The sequence below is a fragment of the Orcinus orca genome, chromosome 3 (genome assembly GCF_937001465.1).
Source record: "Orcinus orca chromosome 3, mOrcOrc1.1, whole genome shotgun sequence".
NCBI lineage: Eukaryota > Metazoa > Chordata > Mammalia > Artiodactyla > Delphinidae > Orcinus > Orcinus orca.
In genome coordinates, this window is record NC_064561.1 from 4,607,634 (window position 1) to 4,632,716 (window position 25,083).

Below are 25,083 nucleotides of genomic sequence, written 5' to 3' on the forward strand. Positions count from 1 at the left end.
TAGTAATCAAAAAACTTCCCACAAAGAAAAGCCTAGGACTACATGGCTTCATGGATGAATTCTACCAAGTGTTTGAAGAAGATTTAACACTTATCCTTCACAAACTAATTTTTTTTAAATATTTATTTATTTGGTTGCACTGGGTCTTAGTTGTGGCACATGGGCTCTTTAGTTGCAGCTCGCAGGCCCCTTAGTTGTGGCTCACTGGCTCCTTAGTTGTGGCATGTGAACTCTTAGTTGTGGCATGCATGTGGGATCTAGTTCCCTGACCAGGGATGGAACCTGGGCCCCCTGCACTGGGAGTGCAGAGTCTTCACACTGTGCCACCAGGGAAGTCCCCACAAACTATTCTTAAAATTAGAAGAGGAAGGAATACTTGATGAGGCCATTCTAACACTCTCCGAGGCCAGAATTATCCTGATACCAAAACCAGACAAAGACATCACAAGAAAAGAAAACTAATAACCAAGATTTCTTATGAACATAGATGCAAAAATCCTCAACAAAATACTGGCAAACCAAATCCAGCAGCATATAGAAAGATTTATACACCACGATCAAGTGGAATTTGTCCCAAGAATGCAAGGTTGGTTGGTTCAATATTAAAAAAGTAATAATTGTTTTAGTAGAATAAAGGACAAAAATGATATGATCATCCCAACAGATGCAGAAAAAAGCATTTTACAAAATCCAACACTCTTTCACAACCAACTAGAAATAGAGGAGAACCTCAAGCTGATAAAAGACATCTACAAAAAAAAATCCAATAACCCGTAGCCATTTGGTTAAGGGGAACCTCCTCAGAAATTTAGCAGCAGCCTGTGACATCAAGGCTCTCTCATCCAATGGCCTGATTTGCACTGATGTCAAACACGACTGCACATTTCCCTTCTTGCTTATGAGCTCCTGGGAGGAGTCTAAAGTCTTTGGAGATAAAATACTGAGCTGCACCTGCCCTGTCCGTGTGTAGTGGAGAAGGATCCCTGTTCGAAAGTTATTATGAACTTCAAGACGGCAACAGCACAGCAATAAAGCAAGCGTAGGAGACCTCGTGAAGCTGTCCTGGATACAAGCCACCACCCCTGCCCCATCTTGGTGGGTGGGCTGGCTGCCACCTGCCATTCCTTTTACCCGGCCAAACCTACTACACTGACCGCCACTTCCACTCTCCCTGGTCCCTAGGAATTCAGGCCCCAGGGCCTGCTTATCCTCTGCGAAGGGACACCAGAACAGGCTCCAGGACAAGATCTTAGATGCCCCCACGCCGGCTCTCAGAGCACATCTAGTTCCCGAGAAACACACAACACCTCTTCCCAAACGAACCCGCTGTTTGCAAGCCCATCCTGATTTAGCATCAAGTTGCCTTGGCTCAGCTATGAAAACAGACAACCAGCCCTTCTCTCATCCTGCAGCTTCCGGCAGGAAGTGGATACCGGTCCAGCATGCCTCCCTGGAATGGGAGCATCACCCGCTCCCTGCTCCCAGGGAGTCTATTTGGAGCCAAGGCACGCCCTTCAAGTCCCCCTCCCCAGGATCGGAGGGAGGGGCAACCAGACCCCTCTGCTCACCCAGCCCTCAGCACCCTGGACGTAGTCTGCCAAGACATCCCTTTAAGAAGTTAAATAGTGCCATTTGCAGCAACATGGATGGACCTGGAGATGATCATACCAAGCGAAGCAAGTCAGACAGAGAAAGACAAATATCATATGATATCACTTATATGTGGAATCTAAAAAAACATGATACAAATGAACTTATTAACAAAACAGAGGGACTTCCCCGGTGGTCCAGTGGGTAAGACTCCGTGCTCCCAGTGCAGGGGGCTCCGGTTCGATCCTTGGTCAGGGAACTAGATCCCACATGCATGCCACAACTAGGAGCCCAAATGCTGCAACTAAGAGCCCTCATGCCACAACTAAAGATCCAGCATGCCACAATGAAGATCCCGAGTACCCCAACTAAGACCCAGTGCAGCCAAAATAAATAAGTAAATACTCAAAAAAAAAAAAAAAAAAACCAGAAACAGATTCACAGACTTAGAGAACGAACTTATGGTTACTAGGCGGGGAAGGATGGGGGGAGGGATAGATTGGGAGTTTGGAATTGATGTGTACACGCTGCTATATTTAAAATAGATAAGCAACAAGGACCTACTGTATAGCACAGGGAACTCTGCTCAATATTCTGTAATCACCTAAATGGGAAAAGAATTTGAAAAAGAATAGATACATGTACATGTATCACTGAATCACTCTGCTGTACACTTGAAACTAACACAACATTGTTAATCAACTAGACTCCAATATAAAATAAAATTTTTTTTAAATAAAAAAAAAATTTCTCTTACGATGTCCACTCTCACCCTTCTGTACCCTCTGAATTGGTGAACAGCCTTTAGAGCTGGGAACGTCTTTCTCAGTTATTTCCTCTGAAAACCTGCTCATTGGGCTGGCGCCTCCCTGTGGAATTCCAGAACCCTTCCGTCCTGGTGCCCCAGTTGAAATTGCAGTTTCCAGCCCTGTCCTCCAGTCTCAGTAAATTCCAGCAGGGCAGGGACCTCTTCTGTCTACTCTCATCTCTATCATCTAAAGCAGAGGGGTTTTTGTTGTTGTTGTTTGTTTTTCTCAATGAACCAATTCTTGGTTTCATTGATTTTTTAAGAAAGTATTTATTTATTTGGCTGTACTGGGTCTTAGTTGCAGCATGTGGGATCTTCGTTGTGGCATGCTGGATCTTTAGTTGTGGCATGAGGGCTCTTATTTTCAGCATTTGGACTCCTAGTTGAGGCATGCGTGCAGGATCTAGTTCCCTGACTAGTGATTGAACCCGGGCCCCCTGCATAGGGAGCCCGGAGTCTTAGCCACTGGACCACAGGAGAGTCTTAAAAAGCAGAGGTTTTTTTTCTAACCAAGAGTCACCCTGCCCCACAATGTCTAGGGATGTTTCCGGCAGTCACGACTAGGGGGTGCTGCTGGCATCTAGTCAGTAGAGACCAGGGATGCTCCTCAACACCCCGCAGTGCACAGGATGGCCCCACCACAGAGAATTTATCTGGGCCCAAATGCCAACGGTGCCTAGACTAAGAAACCCAGCATTAAGCCTTTGGGGAAAGATTGACGCCCCAGTTCGCACCGCGCACCAGAATGAATGTGTTAAGCCGTGTAAACCAGGGTGCCTCCCACCCCCAGCATCTGTGAATGACCTCCTCTCTCCCTCCCCAGTCACTCTGTGTGTTTCAAATGTGTGTAGCATCCTAGGGCCTCCGCAGGTCAGATGATTATGGAATGCAGTGTCTTCTGGGGGTCCGTGGAATCCCCTAACCCAGGGGGGATCTCCCCTGGGATGATTCTGCCCCCTGTGAGACACTGGGCAATGTCTGAAGACACTTTTGATGTCACAGCTGGGGCAGGGGGAGCCACTGGCGTCTGGCGGGTAGAGGCGGGGCACGCTGCATCCCTCCAGGGCACAGGATGGCCCCACCACAGAGAATGATGTGGCCCCAAAGGCAGCAGCCCCAAGGCTGAGAAACCTTGGTCTAGAACTGGGCTTGGAACACAGCTGTTCCTCAGTAAATCACTGTCGAATAAATGGATGGTGGAATGCCAAGCCTGCAGGTAAAAATTTCTTGTCCAAATCTAACTTTAAAATTTTTAAAAAATTTGACACAAAATATATATAACATAAAAGTTACCATTTAAACTTGTGAGTGTACAGTTCAGTGGTATTAAGTACATTCACATTTTTGTGCTACCGTCACGCATCTCCAGAACTCTGTATCCTGAAAACTGAAACTCTGTCCCCATGAAACACTGACTCCCCAGCCCCTCCCCCACCCCTGGAACACACCATCTACTTTCTGCCTCTGTGGATCTGACTCCTCTAGGGCCCTCCTATGAGTGGAATCAGACAGTATTTGTCCTTCTGTGTCTGGCTTCTAGCATCATGTCCTCATGGTTCATCCATGTTGTAGCGTGTGTCAGAATCTCGTTCCTTTTTAAGGCTGAATAATGTTCCACTGTGTGGATGGACCACATTTTATCCGTTCATCCATTAACAAACATTTGGGCTGCTTCCACCTTGACTGCTGTGACTCATGCTGCTACGAGCAAGGGTGTACAAATATCTCTTCAAGACCCTGCCTTTTATTCTTTTGTTGCCCCAAATCTCTTAAGGCTAGGTGGGCAGAAACCTCGCAGAAACGCTTCCATTGGCAAAATGTAGATGAAAAGAACGCTATTCTGTGCTTGTATGAAGGGGTTTAAGCCTCTGATTATAATCCAGAAAAGATATGGAAGGGTTGCTCTGAGATTCATCTTTAGCTTTTTATTGTAATTCCACAATTTCCCACTCAAACAGTGGTTCTATATTATGTTAGGGCAGAAGGAAAACAGGTGTGAATTTCCAGCAGGGAATTTCAGTTCAGGACTTACCTGCCCTCTATTCTGTCACTCTTAGCTCCCCCTGTATTCTTATTCTGGCCCAAGTCATCCCTTATCAAAAAGTGCCGGGTCCCTGCTGACACAGGACACCCAGGGCTTCCAAGTGGATGGAGGAAAGGCTGACATTTCCCCCTAGTGGACTCTGCTTTCTGTCCCTTCCTGAGAGAAGGCTTTGCTTGCATAAACACACAGCAATCTTTGGAAGACGATGTAGGGCACAGTTTGGAGGGAAAATGGCAGAGTCTGCAGTACAGGAAGCCACAGAACCAGAAAAGTTGGATAACAGTGGAAGGAACGGGGGTGTACCCAAGGCAGTATCTTGAATGCTTTGCCCTCTTACCTAAAGCCCTGGGGCAAGTGACATCAAGGAGAAATCATTTATAAGGTGTGGCCAACTTGTCCTGATTTCTCTAGAACTTTCCTGCTATTAAAACTGAAATTCCAGGGGAATTCCCTGACAGTCCGGCGGTTAGGACTCGGTGCTTTCATTGCCTGGGGCCCAGGTTTGATCCCTGGTTGGGGAACTAAGATCCTGCAAGCTGTGAGGTGTGGCCAAAAAAGAAAAAAAGAAAAGGAGAAGGAAAAAACCCTGAAACTCCAGTTCCTCAAGAAGTTAGACAGAGTTACCACATGACCCCACAATTCTACTAGGTATATATCCAAAGGGATTGGAAACATTCGTCCATACGAAAACCTGTCCATGCATATACAGCAGCATTACTCATATATAATAGCCAAAAAGTGGAAAGGACTCAGATGTCTATCAACAGATGAATGGATAAACAAAATGTGGTATATTTAGACAATGGAATACTATTCAGCCATAAAAGGGAGTGAGGCACTGACACTTGCTACTATACAGATGAACCCTGAAAACATGATGCCAAGTGTAGTGAAACAGTCACAAAGGAACACATACTGTATGATTCCATTTGGGTGAAATGTCCAGTAGAGGCAAATCTATAGGACAGAAAGTGGGTTAGTGGTTACCAGGGGCTGGGGAGGGAGGAACTGAGGGGCTGCTAAATGGATACGAGGGTATGGGTTTCCATTGGGGGCAGTGGAAATGTTCTGGAATTAAACAGTAGGGATGGTTGCACCATGCTTTAAATATGCTAAAAATCACTGAATTGTACAATTTACTATGATGAACTTCATGTTATGTGAATTATATCTGAATAATAATTAAAAAAAATTTTTTTTAAACCTGAAAGTTCCATGTCGCAGGGACCACCTCAGCCCTGAGTAAACCAGATGGTTGGTCACTCCAGCTGTTGTAGGTGTAGGTTTGGTTGCAGACAGGTTGATATGGAGTCCCTGCTACCCTGTGCTGACAGACAGTCTTACTTACTGTTGTCAGACACACTGTGAAGAAAGGGCTCCATTATCAAAAGATGCCAGTGCCCAGCAGCTCATTAAAGGCCCTGAGAAGTCCTGCAATCGTATCTGAGTTATGACCCCAGCCTTTGGAACCATTCAGACTTGAGTTCTGGTTGCTAGCTGCATACTCAAGGGCAAGTCACATAATCCTCTAACCCTAGTTTCCTCTTCTGTATATATCAGTAACTAGGGTTAGAGTTTCCTCTAACCTTAGTTTTCTCTTCTGTTAAAAAAAAAAAAAAAAAGTTTCCGATGAAGACCTACCTCGTGGGGATTCACTGGGATGTGCTCTGTAACGTGCCCGGGATACTGAAGGTGCCCAAGAGATGTTACTAGTATCAGCAAAAAAAAAAAAAAAAAAAAAAATCCATTAGTAAAAAATGTTAATTCTAACTGCATTTCCCAAACCTATTAAACCGAGTGACCTGTTTCCCCCTACTAAGACCCCTCACCTTGGGAAATGTAGTTTACTATTAGGAATTGTCCTGGTGGGGGAAGGGAGGAATTAGGAGTTAGAGATTAACATATATACATTACTATATATAAAACAGATAACCAACAAGGACCTACTATATAGCACAGGGAACTCTACTCAGTATTTTGTAATGACCTATAAGGGAAAAGAATCTGAAAAAAAAAGATATATATGTATGTATAACTGAATCACTTTGCTGTACACCTGAAACGAACACGACCTTGTCAATCAACTATATGTCAACACAAAAATAAAATTTAAAAAAAAAAGGGAAAAAAAGGAATTGTCCTGGTGTATTTCCAAGGAGTTGGCTGTGAAATGAATTTCTTTGCCTCAAATCATCTCATGATGAAGCTGCAGATGTGCTCCCACAGAAGGCTTGTGAGATGTGCAGCGAGCACGGGATTAGGTGTCTGGGTTTGGGGTCGGACAGGCAAAAGGGGAGCAGTTTTGATCAAGGCAGGGGGCGCCATGGAGCACTTGGCCTCCCAGAACCTCAGTTTGCAACTTCAGCATCGAATGATTCCAAAGATGGGTTTCTTCCACTTGGAACTGTCCATGACTGAAAACACCACATTTTTTTTTCAGGAAATAACTTTTTATTTTATATTGGAGTACAGTTGCTTAACAATGTTGTGTTAATTTCAGGTGTACAGCAAAGCGATTCAGTGATACGTATACACGTATCTATCTTTTTTCAAATTCTTTTCCCATCTAGGTTGTGATACAATATTGAGCAGAGTTCCCTGTGGTATACGGTAGGTCCTTGTTGGTTCAAAAGGATACACGCACCCCAATGTTCACTGAAGCACTGTTTACAACAGACAAGACATGGAAGCAACGTAAATGTCCATTGACAGAGGAATGGATAAAGATGATGTGGTACATATATACAATGGAATATTACTCAGCCATAAAGAGAATGAAATAATGCCATTTGCAGCAACACGGATGGACATTACATTTTAAGATGGGGCACTGAGACAAAAAGAATGACAGAAACCTGGGATCATCCTAAACAGCCAACAATAAAGGATTGATTGAATGAAGTAGCATTCAGCTAAGCAACGGACTATTATACAGCAGTGAAAAAGAATGCGATGAAGCTATGTGGGCGGGTGTAGGAGAACGGCTATGATCCACATATTAAACAACAAAACAGTAAATAAGCACAGAACATTGAACACTGTTGACAGCATTTTTAAAGGGGGATATTTGTTTCAAAAGGGGATAAACTTACCCATGTAAATACTGCCTTTTTAAGTAAATATGTTTATTCCGTGCTTACTCTGTGCCCGGTAATTCCCCATCCTTTGTCAATATTAACTCATTTCGTCTTCACAAGAACTCTTGTATTATTAGTCCCATTTTACATATGTGTTATCTCTTGCTGTGTAAACAACTGTCCCCAAATTTAGCAGCTTAAAACAACAAACATTCATGGTCACAGAGAGCGGCTGTGGGTCAGGAATCTGGGTGCAGCTTCCCTGGGTGGTTCTAGCTCAAGGTCTCCCATGAGGCTGTGGGCAAGCTGTTGGCTGGGGCTGTGGTCTCATCTGAAGGCTCAACTGGGGAAGATTCTTTTTTTCTCTCTCTCTCTCTCTCTCTTCTCCCTCCCTCCCTCCCTTCTTTTCTTTCCTTCCTTCCTCCCTTTCCTTCCTTCCTTCCTTCCTTTCTTTCTCTCTCTCTCTCTTTCTTTCTAAAATTGTGGTAAAAACACTTAATATGAGACATACCCTCTTAACAAAATTTCAAGCGTACAACACAGAAATGTTAACTGCAGACACAATCTGTAGAATTTATTCAGCAGGTCTCTAGAACTTATTCATCTTGAAACACTGAACCTTGACACCCATCAAATAGAACACCCCACGGGGAAGAGCTCTAAGCTCACTCATGTGGTTAAGGCAGGCCTTAGCTCCTCTCGGGCTATTGCCTGGAGACTTCCGTTCTTCACCTCACAGGCTGTTTAAGAAGTTGCTTGCGTGTCCTTCTGACATGACGGTGGGGACCTGGCAGCTGGTCTCCCCCGTACACTTGAGACGGAAGCCACTGTCTTTTTATAACCTAAGCTCAGCAGTGATGACATCTCATCAGTTCTGATATAATTGTTAGAAGGGGATCAGTAGGTCCAGCCCACACTTGGGGGAGAGGATTACATAAAGATGTTGATACGAGGAAGTGGGGATCATTGGGGGCCGTCGGGGGGGGCATTTTAGAGGCTGCCTACCACTTTGGGGGGTACACAAGGGTTCAGTCAAACTCACAGAGCCAGGTAATAAGCTGCAGAGCTGGGATGTGAACCCAGGTGGTCTGGCTCTGACACCCATGTGGCTGACCTCTAAGCTCTCCTATATCTCTTCCATGTTCTTTTGCAGCGTGCTTGTATATGTAGAGAATATTCCTGGAAAAACAATAAATATAAACTAAGAATACACATAACAGGAGGAGGGAGGCTTAGCTCTTCACTGTGTCCTCCTTTCACCCTGTTGAGGCTATCTGTCTGTCTGTCTGCCTTTGCGTGTATTTACCAAGTGCAAGTATTACGTTTCCAATCAATTTTTTTTTTTTTGGTCAAAAACTCCCAGAGGCATAATAAAATGAAAGGATATTTTCTGCTCAAATATGAAATAAAAATCGAACCACCAAAAAAAAAAAAAAGGTTAACCACATGTTTACAAGAAAAGAATTAGCCAGTGAAACCATAAGACCACTAAAAACTAGATGAGTCTAAGAATGGTACGAAAATACATCCTCCTGGGAGCTTTCCAGATCTCCTGGAAAGCATTTACCCTCTGTGGTTGTTAAAACTTTTTTCCCCCTCCCAGAAGGAATTCTTCCTAATTGACTGTTTTTATTTAACGAATGACTGTTAATTAACCGGTGCCGTTAGAACTTTAAAGGCCATTTAAGCATTGGTAGGTGGTTTTGAGAGCCACTGATTTGGTGCAGACCTGAATGCGAGTATCTGATCCTTTCAAAGAGAAGCATGAGAGCGCAATTTCCATAATGACTGGGCTTCCGAAAAGTGGATTTCGTGTGGAAAGCACCTGTGCGGTGAGACGATCTTTATTTTTCTCGTGGTTTTCTCGCCATCTGTTGTCACATTTCTCTGCGACAGCGAATCATTTCCGTAGCAAACTGCTGTGACCTCCAGCCTGGGAAGGGGCAGGCTGAATACACGCAGAACACATTAAAAAATAATCCCATGTTTTCAGCCAACTGTGTTAACCACTTCCAGGCAACCAGGAAGTAGGGCAATAGAATGGCTGTACCTAAGTTCCATACTGACTGCCAGCGAATGGAAGAAGGAAAGGAAAGGGGGAAAAAAGAGAAAAAGTTGAAGAATTGGAGGGAAATGAAAGGGGAGAGGAATGAGAAGGAAAGAAGTTTTTTTTTTTAAAAAAAAAAAAAGGAAGAGAAACACTTCAATGACAAAAGCCGTCAAGAACCCTTACTGCCCACTTTACAGAAATGAAGCTAAGGAGCCCTGGAGCCGCAACTGAAGAGCCCGCTTGCTGCAACTAAGACCTGGCACAACCTAAATAAATAAATATTTTTTAAAAAATGAAGTTAAGAATCTAACATTCTTAGCTTGATTGCAAGTGTACTAGTTGTAACGGTAACGTGGGTTGACTAGTCAGAACTCCACGCATGAACGTAAGTGACTTTTAGGAAATGATGTAAGGACCTGCCTAACATTTTGGCAGGACAGTCTGACGGGGGTGGGGGACAGGGAACTGGGCAGCTCCTTCACATCTTCACGAAGGACACTGGTTATCCATATTATTTGGGGGGTATCACCCAACTAATATCAACTCTGCCACGTTCATCATTAATTGCAGAAAATCACAAATAGGAAACAGAATACGGAATACCGTAAACTACGCGAATGGGTTTGTGGAAGACAATATTTACATGGGAGGATCTGGCCTCCCTCTGCGTTTTGGGGTGGATGCCCCTGTGTTTGTTTGTTTGTTTTTTTTCCAGACCACGACTGTTTCAGAACATCCACTTTTCATTCTCTGTGTTTAAAAACACAGATGGAATAAAATTCCTTAAGTTCTTAAAGTTGTGGTGGATTCTGGTTTTCTCCTAGATTTTCATTTTATGAAGTGGTCAATTCATTTATTTATTTTATGCTGTTATGAGGATAGGTAATAGAATATTAACTTATGTAAAGATATGGACGAAAATCGTCAGAAAGCAAGGGTGTAACAGGAAGTGAGAAGATAATGTCTAAAACTGAGGTTAGAAAAGATGCATGTACCCCAATGTTCATAGCAGCACTATTTACAATAGCCAAGACATGGAAGCAACTTAAACGTCCATTGACAGATGAATGGATAGAGAAGATGTGTACATATACACAATGGAATATTACTCAGCCATAAAGAAGAAAGAAATAATGCCATCTGCAGCAACATGGATGGACCTAGAGATGATCATGCTAAGTGAAGTAAGTCAGAGAAAGACAAATATCATATGATATCAATTATATGTGGAATCTAAAAAAAGTGATACAAATGAACTTATTTACAAAAAGAGAAACAGACTCAGGGACATAGAAAACAAACTTACGGTTACCAAAGGGGAAAAGTGGGGGGGAGGGATAAATTAGGAGTTTGGGATTAACATATACACACTACTATATATAAAACAGATAATCAACAAGGACCTCCTGAATAGCACAGGGAACAGTACTCAAAATTCTGTCATAACCTATACGGGGAAGGAATCTGAAAAAGAATGGATACATGTATATGTATAACTGAATCGCTTTGCTGTACACCTGAAACTAACACAGCATTGTAAATCAACTATACTCCAATATAAAATAAAAAATTAATTTAAAAAAACCCCTGAGGTTAGGGACTTCTCTGGCGGTCCAGTGGTTAGGACTCTGTGCTTTCACTGCTGAGGGCCCGGGTCCAGTCCCTGCTTGGGGAACTAAGATCCCACAAGCCATGCAACGTGGCCAAAACAACAACAACAACAATAATAGAAACTGAGGTTACTACCAAAGGAAACAGTCAAGGTATCCATAATGGTTGGCTCCTGGGGGAGGGATACTTGTGGAATTTTAGGAGGCAGAGGTGGAACAGGGCATTTTTGCTTTGTTATAAACCTTTCCGATCTTTCTGATAAGCGACAACAACAACAAAATAATGGGTATGAATTACCAATGGGTATTAATTAAAAAGTACAACTCAAAAACCAGGGAATTCCATCTCTGCTGCCTGCTGTGGACACCCCAGATGCTGTGCTGTGTTCCCTCTGGGCCCGGTGCGTGAGACGGACGCTCCCACCAGGGGGAGCTGTGAGAAAAGTTATAGTTTTCCTCTGGAAAAATAAAAATGAGAATCACCCTGGGGAGTCTACAGTAGGAATCTCCGGACTACCACTCTATGTATCCAATCCATCCCTCTGCCTAAATTTGTGGGGGCAGGTTTCTTTGCTGTTTTTTCAAATTTTATTTGTATTGAGGTATAACTGACATGTTAGTTTCAGGTTTACAGCATAATGATTACATATTTGCATATACTGCAAAACGCTCACCACAATAAGTCTAGTTAACATCCATCACCATACAGAGTTACAATTGTTTTCTTGTGATGAGAACTTTTGAGATCTACTCTCAAGAAATAGAGATGGCCAATAGGCACATGAAAAGATGTTCGACGTCGCTAATTATTAGAGAAATGCAGGTCAAAACTACAATGAGGTACCACCTCACACTGGTCAGAATGGCCATCATTAAAAAGTCTAAAAATAACAAATGCTGGAGAGGGTGTGGAGAAAAGGGAACCCTCCTACACTGTTGGTGGGAATGTAAGTTGGTACAGCCACTATGGAGAACAGTATGGAGGTTCCTCAGAAAACTAAAAATAGAGCTACCATATGATCCAGCAATCGCACTCTTGGGCATATATCCAGACAGAACTATAATTCAAAAAGATACATGTACCCCTATGTTCACAGCAGCACTATTAACAATAGCTAAGACATGAAAACAACCTAAATGTCCATCGACAGATGAATGGATAAAGAAGATGTACATGTATACAATGGAACATGTATACAATGGAATATTACTCAGCCATAAAGAATGAAATAATGCCATTTGCAGCAACATGGATGGACCTAGAGATTATCATACTAAGTGAAGTAAGTCAGAAGGAGAAAGACAAATACCATATGATATCACTTATATGTGGAATCTAAAATATGACACAAATGAACATATCTACGGAACAGAAACAGAATCACAGACATAGAGAACAGACTGGTGGTTGCCAAGGGGGAAGGGGTTGGGGGAGGGATGGAGTGGGAGGTTGGGGTTAGCAGATGGAAGCTTTTATACATAGACCGGATAAACAACAAGGTCCTACTGTATAGCACAGAGAACTATATTCAATATCCTGTGATAAACCATAATGGAAAAGAATATTTTAAAAAAAGAATGTATATATACGTATATATATATATACGTATATATACACAACTGAATCCCTTTGCTGTACAGAAGAAATTAACACAACATTGTAAATCAACTATACTTCAATAAAAAATATATTGAAAAAAAAAGATCTACTCTCTTAGCAGCTTTCAAACCTGTAATAGAGTGTTATTAACTGAAGTCACCACACTGTGACTGACTTACATCCCCAGGACTTGCTGATTTCATAACTGGAAGTTTGTACCTTTTGACCACCTTCACCCATTTCTCCATTCCCCACCCGCACCTCTGACAACCACCAATCTGTTCCCTGTATCTGTGAGTTCCGTGTTTTGTTTTTGTTTGGTTTTGTTTTTGTATTCTTTTTTCTTTTTTTTTTTTAACATCCTTATTGGAGTATAATTGCTTTACAATGGTGTGCTAGTTGTTTGTGTTTTTTTTAAACAAACACAACTGTATTTCAAATGCATGCCATAACTACACTGAAAGGGGGAAAAGTTCTAATCAAAGCAATTTTCTTAAAATACATCTTTTTTGGAGTATAATTGCTTCACGATACCGTGTTAGTTTCTGTTGCACAACAGAGAGAATCAACCATATGCAGACACACGTCCCCACATCCCTTCTCTGTTGAGCCTCCCTCCCACCCTCCCTATTCCACCCCTCTTGGTCATTGCAAAGCACCAAGCTGATCTCCCTGTGCTGTGCTGCTGCTTCCCACCAGCCAACTATTTTACATTCGGTAGTGTATATACGTCAATACTACGCTCACTTCGCCCCAGCTTCGCCCTCTCATGTTTTGTTTTTTATAAATTTATTTATTTATTTATTTTATTTTTGGCTGCGTTGGGTCTTCGTTGCTGCACGTGGGCTTTCTCTAGTTCTGGCGAGCGGGGGCTACTCTTCGTTGCAGTGCACGGGCTTCTCATTGCGGTGGCTTCTCTTGTTGCAGAGCACGGGCTCTAGGCACGCGGGCTTCAGCAGTTGTGGCTCGCGGGCTCTAGAGCGCAGGCTCAGTAGTTGTGGTGCACGGGCTTAGCTGCTCTGCAGCACGTGGGATCTTCCCGGACCAGGGCTCGAACCTGTGTCCCCTGCATTGGTAGGCGGATTCTTAACCGCTGTGCCACCAGGGAAGCCCCCCATGTTTTGTTTTGATTCTACATATAAGTGAGATCACACAGTGTTTCTCTTTCTCTGTCTGATTTATTTCACTAAGCATAGTGTCCTTAAGAACCATCCATATAGTCTTGAATGCCAGAATTTCCTTCTTTTTTATGACTGAGTAGTATTCCATTATACACACACACACACACACACACACACACACACCCCACATTGTCTTTATCCATTCATCTGTCGATGGACACTTAGGTTGTTTCCAGGTCTTGGCTATTGTGAATAGTGCTGCAGTGAACATGAGAGTACAGGTATCTCTTCAAGACAGTGATTTCATTTCCTTCAGATATATAACCAGAAATGAGATTGCCCAATCATAGGGTAGCTGTATTTTTAATTTTTTGAGGAACCTCCATACTGTTCTCCACAGTGGCTGCACCAATTTACATTCCCACCAGCAGTGCACAAGGGTTCCCTTTTCTCCACACCCTCACCAACACTTATTATCTCTTGTCTTTTTGTTGAAGCCATTCTGACTGACGTCTAGTGGGTGACATCTCATTATGGTTTGAATTTGCATTTCCCTGAAGATTAGTGATGTTGAGCACCTTTTCATATGCCTGTTGGCCATTTGGATATCTTCTTTGGAAACACGTCTTGTCAGGTCCTCTGCCCATTTTTAATCAGATTATTTGTTTCTTTTGAATTTTAAAAACCATGGACATGTATTACTTTCATAACATTTTTAGAAATTAGTCTAAATATAAAAAGGTAATGGATTAGTCCTACAAAATACTGAGTTGACATAATACAGGGGAAGGAAAAAAAAGGATATATGTTCTAAAATTTTGACAAATACAGCCAAACTGTTCTCACCAAAGCTGTACTAATGCACTCCTACCAACAATATACGAGCATCAGCAGTGGGTTTAAGATTTTTATCTTGAGAAATTTGGGGTTAATTACTTAGATAGATGATATATCCCATCATAAACTGTTAACCTCTAAAGTCAGCCCAGAAATATCATTTTAAGGTTGTAGCAGTTAGCATTTGACTACATCTAAAAGAAAATCTAACCAAAGCAGTTTACAAAATGAGTTTTATTTTTTTCACTACGCAGGAAATCTGCATGTAAATGGTTGCTGACTTTGATTCAACCACTCAATGTTGTCAAGAGCTCAGGTTCTTAATGTCCTAAGCCGCTGGCTTCTTGTGCCCCTTGCTTGTTGACTCATGATTACAAAATAGCTGCCATGGCTCCAGGCATCACATCCCCATTCTGAGCAAGAAGAGGGGGAAAGGGGAAACATCAACAATTTTTCCTCTCCTGCCTGTCCTTTAAAAGCAGAAAACTCAATCACCAAGATGAATAACATTTCAATGCAATATTTAAAAAAACCAAGATGATGCCAAAAAAAAAAAAACCATGATGAACAAAATGTCAACATTTTAAATAAAGACAGGATGCAACAGGGCTAGAATCAGAGAGAGGTGAGACATGCAAGTACAGGGTCAGATTCTAGTTAATGATCTGAAGGATGCAGAAACAAGGAGAGCTGGGACACACAACGGATTCAGTGTCACCCACGACAGACCAAAGATCAGAGAGGTGATGTGGGTCTAGAACTGGCATTCTCAGGCACGCTGCCTCTGACCAGCTGTGTGCCTCTGGGCAAGTTACTTAACTTTTCTCTTTTCCCACCAGTGAAATAGGAGACAGTCCTGCTGTGGTGCAGCTGCCAGTCTGTATTAAGCACCGTTTGGTTCTGGGGACCACAACTCAGAGGCTCTCTGAGGGTTGGGATGCTCTGTGAAAAGCTGGGGTGGAGCAAAGTTACAGAACTAAGCAGGATTTCTGTGCCTCCCTCACTTGCCTGCTGTGTGACCTCAGCCAAATAGCTCTGCCTCTCTGACCTTGAGTTGCTCTAATGGAGCACATCCTGAGTGTTAAATAATGCTGCATAGTCAGGATAATCTATTTATTTATTACTTAAAAAAATTTTAAAACTCCACATTTGAACGTGGACAACTCGGTGACATTCAGTACATTCACCGTATTGTACAGCCATCACCTCTATTTGGTTCCGAGACATTTTCATCACCTTAAAAGGAGGGTCGGGCTTCCGTGGTGGCGCAGCGGTTGAGAGTCCGCCTGCCGATGTAGGGGACGCGGGTTCGTGCCCCGGTCCGGGAGGATCCCACATGCCACGGAGCGGCTGGGCCCGTGAGCCGTGGCTGCTAAGCCTGTGCGTCCGGAGCCTGTGCTCCGCAACGGGAGAGGCCACAACGGTGAGAGAAAAAAAGAAAAAGGAGGGTCCACACCCATCAGCAGTCACTTCCCCCTCTTCCCTCCCGCCAGCCCCTGGCAACATCTATTCTACTTTCTGGCTCTATGAATTTGTCTATTCTAGATTCCCCATATAAGTGGAATCATAGAGTATATGACTGATGTGGCTTTTTCACCCAGCAAAAATGTTCTTGACGTTTATCTGTGTTGCAGTATGTATCAGAGCCTTATTCCTTTTTTTTTTTTTTTAAGATTTTTTTTTTTTGGTGTGGACCATTTTTAAAGGCTTTATTGAATCTGTTAAAATATTGCTTCTGTTTTATGTTTTGGTTTTTTGGCTGTGAGGCATGTGGGATCTTAGCTCCATGACCAGGTATTGAACCCATACCCCCTGCATTGGAAGGCGAAGTCTTAACCACTGGACCTCCAGGGAAGTCCCCAGGAGCTTCATTCCTTCTAAATGGCTGCATAATATTCCCTCGGATGGATACACTATGTTCTGTTTATCCATTCACCCACTGACAGATATTTGGTTTGGGGGCTATCATGAATCACGCTGCTGTGAACGTTCATGTACAAGTTTTTGTGTGGACGTATGTTTTCCTTTCTCTTGGGAATACACCCAGGGGCGGGATTGCTGGATCAAATAATACCTCTATGTTTAACCTTTTGAGGACCCGCCAGACTGACTTCCAAATGGGCTGCACTATTTTTTTATTCCCACCAGAAATATAGGAGGGTGGGTATCAGTTCTTGAACCTCAAATCCCCAGCCCTTTACTTCAAGCCACAGACTTTCCTCTCTGCTCCTGCTCTATTCATCCTCCCCCCAGCTCCCCAGGCAGTGAGCGATGCTTAGATGAAGCACAACACAAACAACACAGGACACAGAACCTGGGTTGGAGGAGGGTTGGTGCCCAGAGAACCTTTCGGATGTGTGAACATTCCAGTATTTGACTGGTCATTGGAAAAAGTCATTTAAGGCAGGGATTCATTTGGCTTTTTGTTTCCCTTTGTCCTAGAGATCTTCTGTACCCTTTTGATGTATGGCTCCTAAGTCCTTCTCTTTGAAGATGGATCTGCCCATTGGAGATCCTTAGGTATCTCTTGCATAAATCAACCTCTACATTTTCTAATTTCAATTTCTTCAAGATGGGGGGAGTCTCTTCTTTAGATGCTTCCTAGCCTGAAACCCCAAGCAGAGGTCCAAAAAAGTTCTTGTTTGCTTGATCTTGAAGGTCATGGCGATCATGGGATACTAGGGATGGGCCCACAAGGACAAAGGGGTGCCAAGACAAGAATTCTTGGGTTTTCAGCAAAAGCTTGGGAACTGTGGTGAGGAAGCCAATGTTGAGAGCTCTACAACTGAAGTTTCTGATGATACAGATTATCACCAAGAAAAGCAAATTTGTTTTAATAAATAGATAGTATAAGAAAAGAAGGTGTTGAAATTTCTCACATGACCAACCAACCCACTGAATACGTGAATAAGCTTTATAAACTCTTCAATAGTCAAATTACTATCCCATCTTTAATGTTCCTGACTATCATGGAGCTTGTAATCACAAGAGTGTAGTAAGAGCATAAAGATACTTGAAGAGCAGCCTGGATATAGAACTGGTCTGCCAGTCCAGTCTAGAGCATGTTGGAGATGCCCTGCATCTGGGTTGTCCAATATGGCGGTCACCAACCACGTGTGGCTACTGAGCCTTTGAACTATTGCTTGTGTGACTGAGGAACTGAAGTTTAAATTTAAGCTAATTTATTTTTAACTGTAGCAAAACAACAGTCAATCTATCCTCTTAACCATTTTTAAAGTGTACAGTTCTCACTTTAATAAAAATTTAAATCTAGATATAGATTTGGTAGTCACTACCATATTGGACGGGTAGATTTCCAGTTTTTTCCCAGACGCAATATACCATCTTGCTTAATTCATCAGTCTTTTTTTTTTTTTTAAATTGTGAATCACTATTGTGAATCACTTTTTTAAAAATGGGGGCCATGTTTTTTAAAGGCTTTATTGAATTTGTTACAATACTGCTTCTGTTTTATGTTTTGGTTTTTTGGCTGCGAGGCATGTGGGATCTTACCTCCCCGACCAGGGATCGAACCCGCACCTCCCGCACTGGAAGGGGAAGTCTTAACCACTGCACTGCCAGGGAAGTCCCTCATCAATCTTTTTTTAATCACCTGTACTTTGGGCTTAGAAACAATGATTTTTTTGCCCTTGTATTGCATTGGTGGGTATAATATTTAATTAAATCATGCTGTTAGGGTAACGAGTACAACTGGCGTAAACAGGTTTGGGAATAAACACCTCACCCTCACTAAGCACACAGCTCATCCCATGTGGGATAGATGCACGTGCATTTCAGAGTAACCCCACGAGGGTTCTATATGAACCAGGGCCATCTGCATGCTTTGTAAGGGGGACAGAACCTGAGTTAGTGGGTGAGTTGGTTAATTGGGGAAAGTTGGAGGTTGGCTGAGAGCTTCCCCCTGTTCTCATCCTGAAAGACGGATGTGGAGCAGATCCTGAAAGCAGCCCGAAGTGCTCGGGGTCCGACTCCCCCTTGCCCAGCGAGGGGGGTGGAGGACACCCAGGTGAGTCACCCCTTCCCCGATGTCCAAGGCGGGCACCTGGGTCCTTTCACAGAGTTGCCCTCAGCTTCAGTTCGTTTTGCCCTTGGCTTTGGGGGAGGGGGAGTCTTCCGGGGTCAGCGGGGTTGGGGTAGACGGATTTTGCCAAATCAGGGCTTTTCTTTCTGTAGCTGCTGCCTCCATGCAATCCTGTTTTCTACTGTCAGACTTTTCTCGATTAAAATGTGCGCGCTGGCCTGGAATAAACTCTGTCCCTCTGCTTGGAGGAGGGGCTCCTCCACCACTCAGAGAGCATGGTCACTGCTAATGGCCAAGACTTGTGGGGAAAGAAGGGTCCCTGCTGCTACCTTAGCTGGGGCAGGTAAGAGAAAGGTAAGACAGGGTCAACGGAGGATTCGAGTGGGAGACGATTACTGCTTTTGCACTATGTTGGGCTCATTGCGAAGCAGAGGAAAACTGAGCTTGCAAAACGGTTTATTTAGGGAGCATTCAGGATGGACACTGGTGGGAGGGGAGGAAGCAGGACTGGGCTTCCAAGGGAGAGAGAAGGTCACCTGCCCCCAGGGAGGCGGCTGGGACGGCCTCTCAGAGTTGCGCTGAGTTGGGGTGACAGGCAGGGACTTTATGCCATGACGTGGATGTGGGCTGCCCTGAGAAGGGAGTGTAACCCTACACGCTGGGGTGCTATTCAGCGGAGGCTGATCCCAAAGGGCCGGCAGCAGAGGTCTGCTTAGCATTTCCGGAAGCTGGCAGCATGCCCTTTATCCCTGAATGAGATCTGGGCAAGCACTGCAGCATCTCCCCCGTCCTCACCAAGGCTCAGCTGAGATATCTCTGCACAGGTCTTTCCCAAGTGGACTTTTCTGTGGTGAGAAACTTGTGTGTGCATGTGTGTGAGAGTATGTATCTGTGTGGAGACGTGTGAGTGCACGTGTGTGAGCATACATGTATGCAATTGTGTATCTAATGAGGATGCACGTGACTGTGAGGTTGTCATGCATATGTGTGTGAGCGTGTGTATATATAATTGTGTGTCTGCATAGAAGTTTGTATGTGTATGAGTGCATATGTATGACAGTGTGTATATGTAATTGTGTCTATAAAAGGGTGTGTGTGACTCAGTGTGTGGCTGTATGCAATTTTGTGTCTGTAGGAGGGTGTGTCTTAGGATGTGAGTGGGTATGATTGTAGGAGCAGGTGTGCATGCATGTGTGCATGTAATTGCATGTCCATATGAAGGTGTGTTTGAATGTGTGTGTGTGTGAGTGTGCATGGAACTCTGTATTTGTCCAGGACTAGCCAGGTGGCTCCACAGTCATTAGGGACCCAGGCTCCTTCCCTCTTGTTGCTCTGCCTCCCTCACTGTCCAGCTCCCCTCTTGTCCAAGGTGTCTGCTTCAGATCCCAGCCTCCCACTAGGGAACTGGGGTGCCATCTCCTTTCCATTAAGGGCATAACCCCAAAGTGACCCCCACCACCTAGGTCCACATCCCACAGGTCAGGATTTAGCCAGACGGCCACATGTCGCAACAAGGGGGCCTGGGAAACAATCTCTAGGTGAGGGGTCTAGAAAAGAAGGGGCAGAATGGCTCACGGCGGATGCTCACTCTCCCAGCCACAGCTGTCTCACTGCTCTGCAGAGTGGCATTGGTCAGTCGTGGATGGGAACCACCCAGAAGGGTCCAGAGACAACGGAACCCTCCTTACTCTTCTCTCTTGGCAGAGCAGAATATTTGGGTAATAAATCTTTATTTATTGAGCACCTGCTGCGATCCCTGCCAGGCACTGTTTTAGGCACTGGAATGCAGCAATGAGCAAAGCCGATGCATAAAGCAGGGCAGCGTGATAGAAAGTGGTGAGGTCGGGGCTGAGACCCACCCAGCTTTTAGACCTCAGCTTGAGGAAACTCTCGCGACCTCCCTGCCTAGGTCAGCCCTCCCCCCGACACCAACACCCTCTTGACCAACATACATTGGGTCTCCCTGTTTGCATGACTCTAGGTTTCCCCGCTGGCTCCGTGGGCAGACCTCATCTGGTTCTGCACATCTTCACGGTCCCAGCATCTAGCAAGATGCCCAGCGTAAGTGCTGTGGCTCCATGAAAACGTCACAATCAGGTGCAGGAGTGCAGTGCGTGAACGAATGGATCCGTGAAAAGAGAAGCAGGAAGTGCCCCAGAAGCAGGAGTGGGGGCAGGGTGGGGAGGCAGGGACAGCCAGTGACGTCACAAGAGGTGGCTGGGAGGAAGGTTCCAGAAGTGCTGTCAGGGAGGGGAAAATCCCCGCCTTCCTGCCTCTTGTCACCACCACTATCCTGGCTGGACCCGGTAAGTGACGAGGGCCGGGAAGGGGCAGCACATGTTCAGGCTCCCAGGAGGAGCAACTTGTTTACCATCTCTGTGGAAGAAGGAAACACCCTGAGTGCCCAGGTGTCTCGGCAACCAATGCCTTGCTGTGATGGCCAGAACCGCACCTGGTGAAGAGTGGCAGGTGCCAGTGGTATGGGAGAGGGGCACACGAGGGTCCTCTGGGATTCGGTGTCTGACTATCATACTTGACTTTTCATGTATCAATACATCAATGTAGCATCCAGGCATATTTCGGTAGAAGCCGGATTCACCACAGACACACATTTTGGCCTTGGGATACTCTCATTATCTTTTTCTACTGCTTTTTTTTTTTTTTTTTGCTGTACGCGGGCCTCTCACTGCTGTGGCCTCTCCCGTTGCGGAGCACCGGCTCCGGACGAGCAGGCTCAGCGGCCATGGCTCACGGGCCCAGCCGCTCCGCAGCATGTGGGATCTCCCTGGACCGGGGCACGAACCCGTGTCGCCTGCATCGGCAGGCGGACTCTCAACCACTGCGCCACCAGGGAAGCCCCTCTACTGCATCTTTTAACTTGTTGCTGCTGGTGTACAAGAAAGCTACTGGTTTTTGAATATTGATCTTCTATCTAATCACCTTACAGAGCTGTTTTTATTTCTAACAGCTTTTCAGTTGACTGAACAGTCTAGGTAGTCGATCACATTGTTTGCAAAATGGCGATGTTGTCTGTTTCCAATCTTTATTCCTCTCACTTCCTTTTCTTATCTTACTGCATTGGCTAAGTGCCTCCAGAACAATGCTGACTAGTAGCAGTGACAGCTGATGTCTTTGTCTTATTTCTGACTTCATGGAAACTCTTCCAATACGTCTGCTGCCATTGTTAAGTATAATATTTATAGCTCTGGTAGGTAGCCTTTACCAAGAAATGGAGAGCCTTCCATTGCTTATCGGCTAAGGGACTGTCATTTAACAATGGATATTTCATGAAATTCTCTCTTGAGGAGATGATATAGTTTCTCACACTTGTCCCTTAAATTCAGTGAGAATTTGAATGTTGAATAACTTTTGCATTGCTATAATAAACCCTACATGGCTTTTTAAAATTGTGAAACACATCCTGCATATAAAATGATGCACAAAACATTTTAACGTACAACTTAATGAATAGCAATAAATGTCTGTGTACCTATTTCACCTTATGAGACAGAATATTATTAGAAGATAGCATATTATTAGAAACTTAGAAGGCCTCTGTGTCCTTTTTCTCATTTTCCGCCCTCGCCTGAATGAGGTAACACTGTCCTGAACTGCCTGTAGAACTTTTCCTTCTTGTTTTACCACCTAAGCGAGGACGAATTTATGTTGCCTGTCTGTGAACTTTATATTAATAAAATCATACTGCCGCCTGCCTCTTTACCAGCATCAAGGCTGGGAGATGCACCCAAGTTTTTGTGTCTGTTCCTACATTTTCATCACTGCACAGCATTCCATAATGGAGGCATGCATTCTCCTGCTGATGAGTATTTGGGCTGTTTCCAGTTGGGGGTTCTTATGAACACGGCCACTGTGATCATCCTTGTCCATGTCTCCTGGGGCTGATGTGCAAGAGTTTCTCTTGGGTATATATATATAACTGGGAGTGAAGATGCCAAGTCAGGGATATGCATGTGTTCACTTTTAACCATTAACACCACAATGCTTTCCCAATGGGACATGTCATCTTTAGTTCCCCTGGCAGTGGAGGAGGGCTCCCATTCTTCTTTCTCTCTAGCATTTGATGCATTTTTGTACATCTACTGGGGGTGAAATAATATCTCATTGTGGTTTTAATGTGCATTTCCCTGATTACCAAGGAACCTTAGCATCCTGTCCTGGGTTTATAGCCTGTTCATGTTTCCTGCTCCGTGAACTGTCTGTTCATGGTTTGCACCCATTTCCTATGGGGTTGTCTTTTTAAAACTAAAGAGGAAGTCTTTTCATGTTCTGTATATGAATTCCTTCTTGGGATATAAACAGCCAATGCTTCATCTTGGTCAGTGACTTATCTTCACTTACTGCTTCCTGATGTCTTGATAAACAGACATTCTCCATCTGGCCAAGATTCTTTTAATCTATAGCTTGATTTGACCTTAGCTTTGTGGACGAGTCATACTGCCTCCCCTTATTAGCTGCTCATGAATGATGAGCTGGTTTCAGGATCAAAGAGAAAGTATTACACTGTGACCACAGGCAAGCTCAGTTTGCCGGGCTCTCGTTTCCTCGTTTGTAAAACGGGGAACAATAACAGTAGCTGCCTCGAAGCACTGTGAAGATGAAATGAGTCAGTACATATAAAACTCTCAGAATCGCGCTTGCAGAAAGACCCACGTTACCTGTTTTTATTGCTTTTGTTGGTTTGTATTAACCAGAGTTTAACTGTCCCTGGTTCTACAGGGAGCCTCTCAGCCCAAGAACACAGGGAAATGTCTCTCTTCGTAGGGCTCCCTCTACTCCTTCTGTGTATAGAAAAGACGCTGACTTGCTATTTTCACGTTCTAACTGCCTTGTCTAGTCCAGGGTTTCTCAGTGTCGGTGCTTTTGACATCTGGGGTCGAATCGTTCTTGGTTGTGGGGTGCTATCCTGGACATTGTGGGATGTTTAGCAGCAGCCCCAGCCTCTACCCGATAGATGCCAGTAGCACCCCCAACGTGTGACACCCGAAACCCTCCAGACACTGCCAAGGATCCTCAGCGGGGCAGGGGTGGGGGAAGCACAGAATTACCACTGATTGAGAACCATAGGTCTATGGAATCAATATATATACATATATATTCATTCAGCTAATAATGATTGAACCCCAGGTGCTGTACTAGGTGTTAGGGATATAATGATCAACAAGATAGTCGCATACACACACCCATACACACACAATTACAAAGCCAGATGGTGCAATATAGGGAAAGAGGGTGTAATGAGAGGGTGTAGGGTCCGGCCCAGCCTCAGATAGTACAGGAGGGTTCCCTGAAGAACGGACTCATAAACAGAGGAAGCCATAGGTGAAGATTAGTGAGGACAGTGTTTGGAGCACAATGAACAGCATGTGCAAAGGCCCTGAGGTGCAAAGGAGCTTGGAGTGTGTGTGTGTTGGGGGGGAGGGGTGCAGAGAAGGTTCCAGTAGCTGGAGCTGAGTAGAAGAGGGCATGTGGAATGAGGGGGGGGTGCTTCTTTGTATTTATCTCCATATGCCCCTTGCTGCCTGGAGGCCGGCCACGCTGCATACTACCTTCTGCACCCGGAACATGCTAAGCTGCTTCCCACCTCACAGCCTTTGCCCTCACGGTTCCCCCTGCCTGGAACACTCTCTGCAGTAGAACTCTGCGTCCTTCAGGTCTCAGCTCAGATGTCACCTCCTCCAAGAGGCCCTCCCCGACCACCCCAGCACTGTCTATCACAACGCCCTGTTCTATTGTTTCCATTCTGGTCATCATTAATCTGAATTTTTTAAAATTAATGGCAGACACACCTAACACAAAATTCACCATTTTAAAGTGCACAATTCAGTGGCATTCAGTACTTCCACGATGATGCACAACACCACCACTATCTAGTTCCAAAATACTTTCAACACCCCAAAAGGAAACCATACTCTCATTAAGCAGCCACTCCCCACCCACCTCCCCCAGCTCCAGGCAACTATGAATCCACGCTCTGTCCCTGCGGATTTGCCTGTTCTGGACACTTCCCATAAATGGACTCACACACTCTGTGTCTTTTGGTATCTGGCTTCTTTCTCTCAGCCTGATGTTTTCAAGACTCATCCTGTTACCATCTGGATTGATCTCTGTTTGTTTCCTGGCTGTTTCTCCCAATTAGAATGTCCGTTCCAGGAGGGATTTCTGTCCATCTGGTTGCCCGGTGGCTAGAGCGCTGCCCGGCACACAGCAGGTGCTCAGGAAGCACCAGGGTCAGGAGAGTGGCTGACCCCTGGGATGGAGCCCCTCCCTTCCCCCTTGCTGAGTG

The 25,083-nt window shown here is 44.4% G+C and overlaps 1 protein-coding gene across 3 annotated transcripts in view; it reads left to right on the forward strand.

Annotated features, from left to right (window-relative positions):
* The window catches only part of ACSBG2 (acyl-CoA synthetase bubblegum family member 2), a 66,858-nt gene that overhangs the window by 4,246 nt on the left and 37,529 nt on the right, over positions 1–25,083 (forward strand). The window contains exon 1 of one of the 3 annotated variants that reach the window (XM_049707588.1): positions 20,989–21,085. The exons of 1 other annotated variant lie outside the window; for it this stretch is intronic. The gene's annotated coding sequence lies outside the window, so the exon portion shown is untranslated. Of the gene's footprint in view, positions 1–20,988; positions 21,086–21,113; positions 21,249–25,083 lie in introns of those variants that run through there. One more of the 3 variants, XM_049707589.1, reaches the window with a different exon arrangement.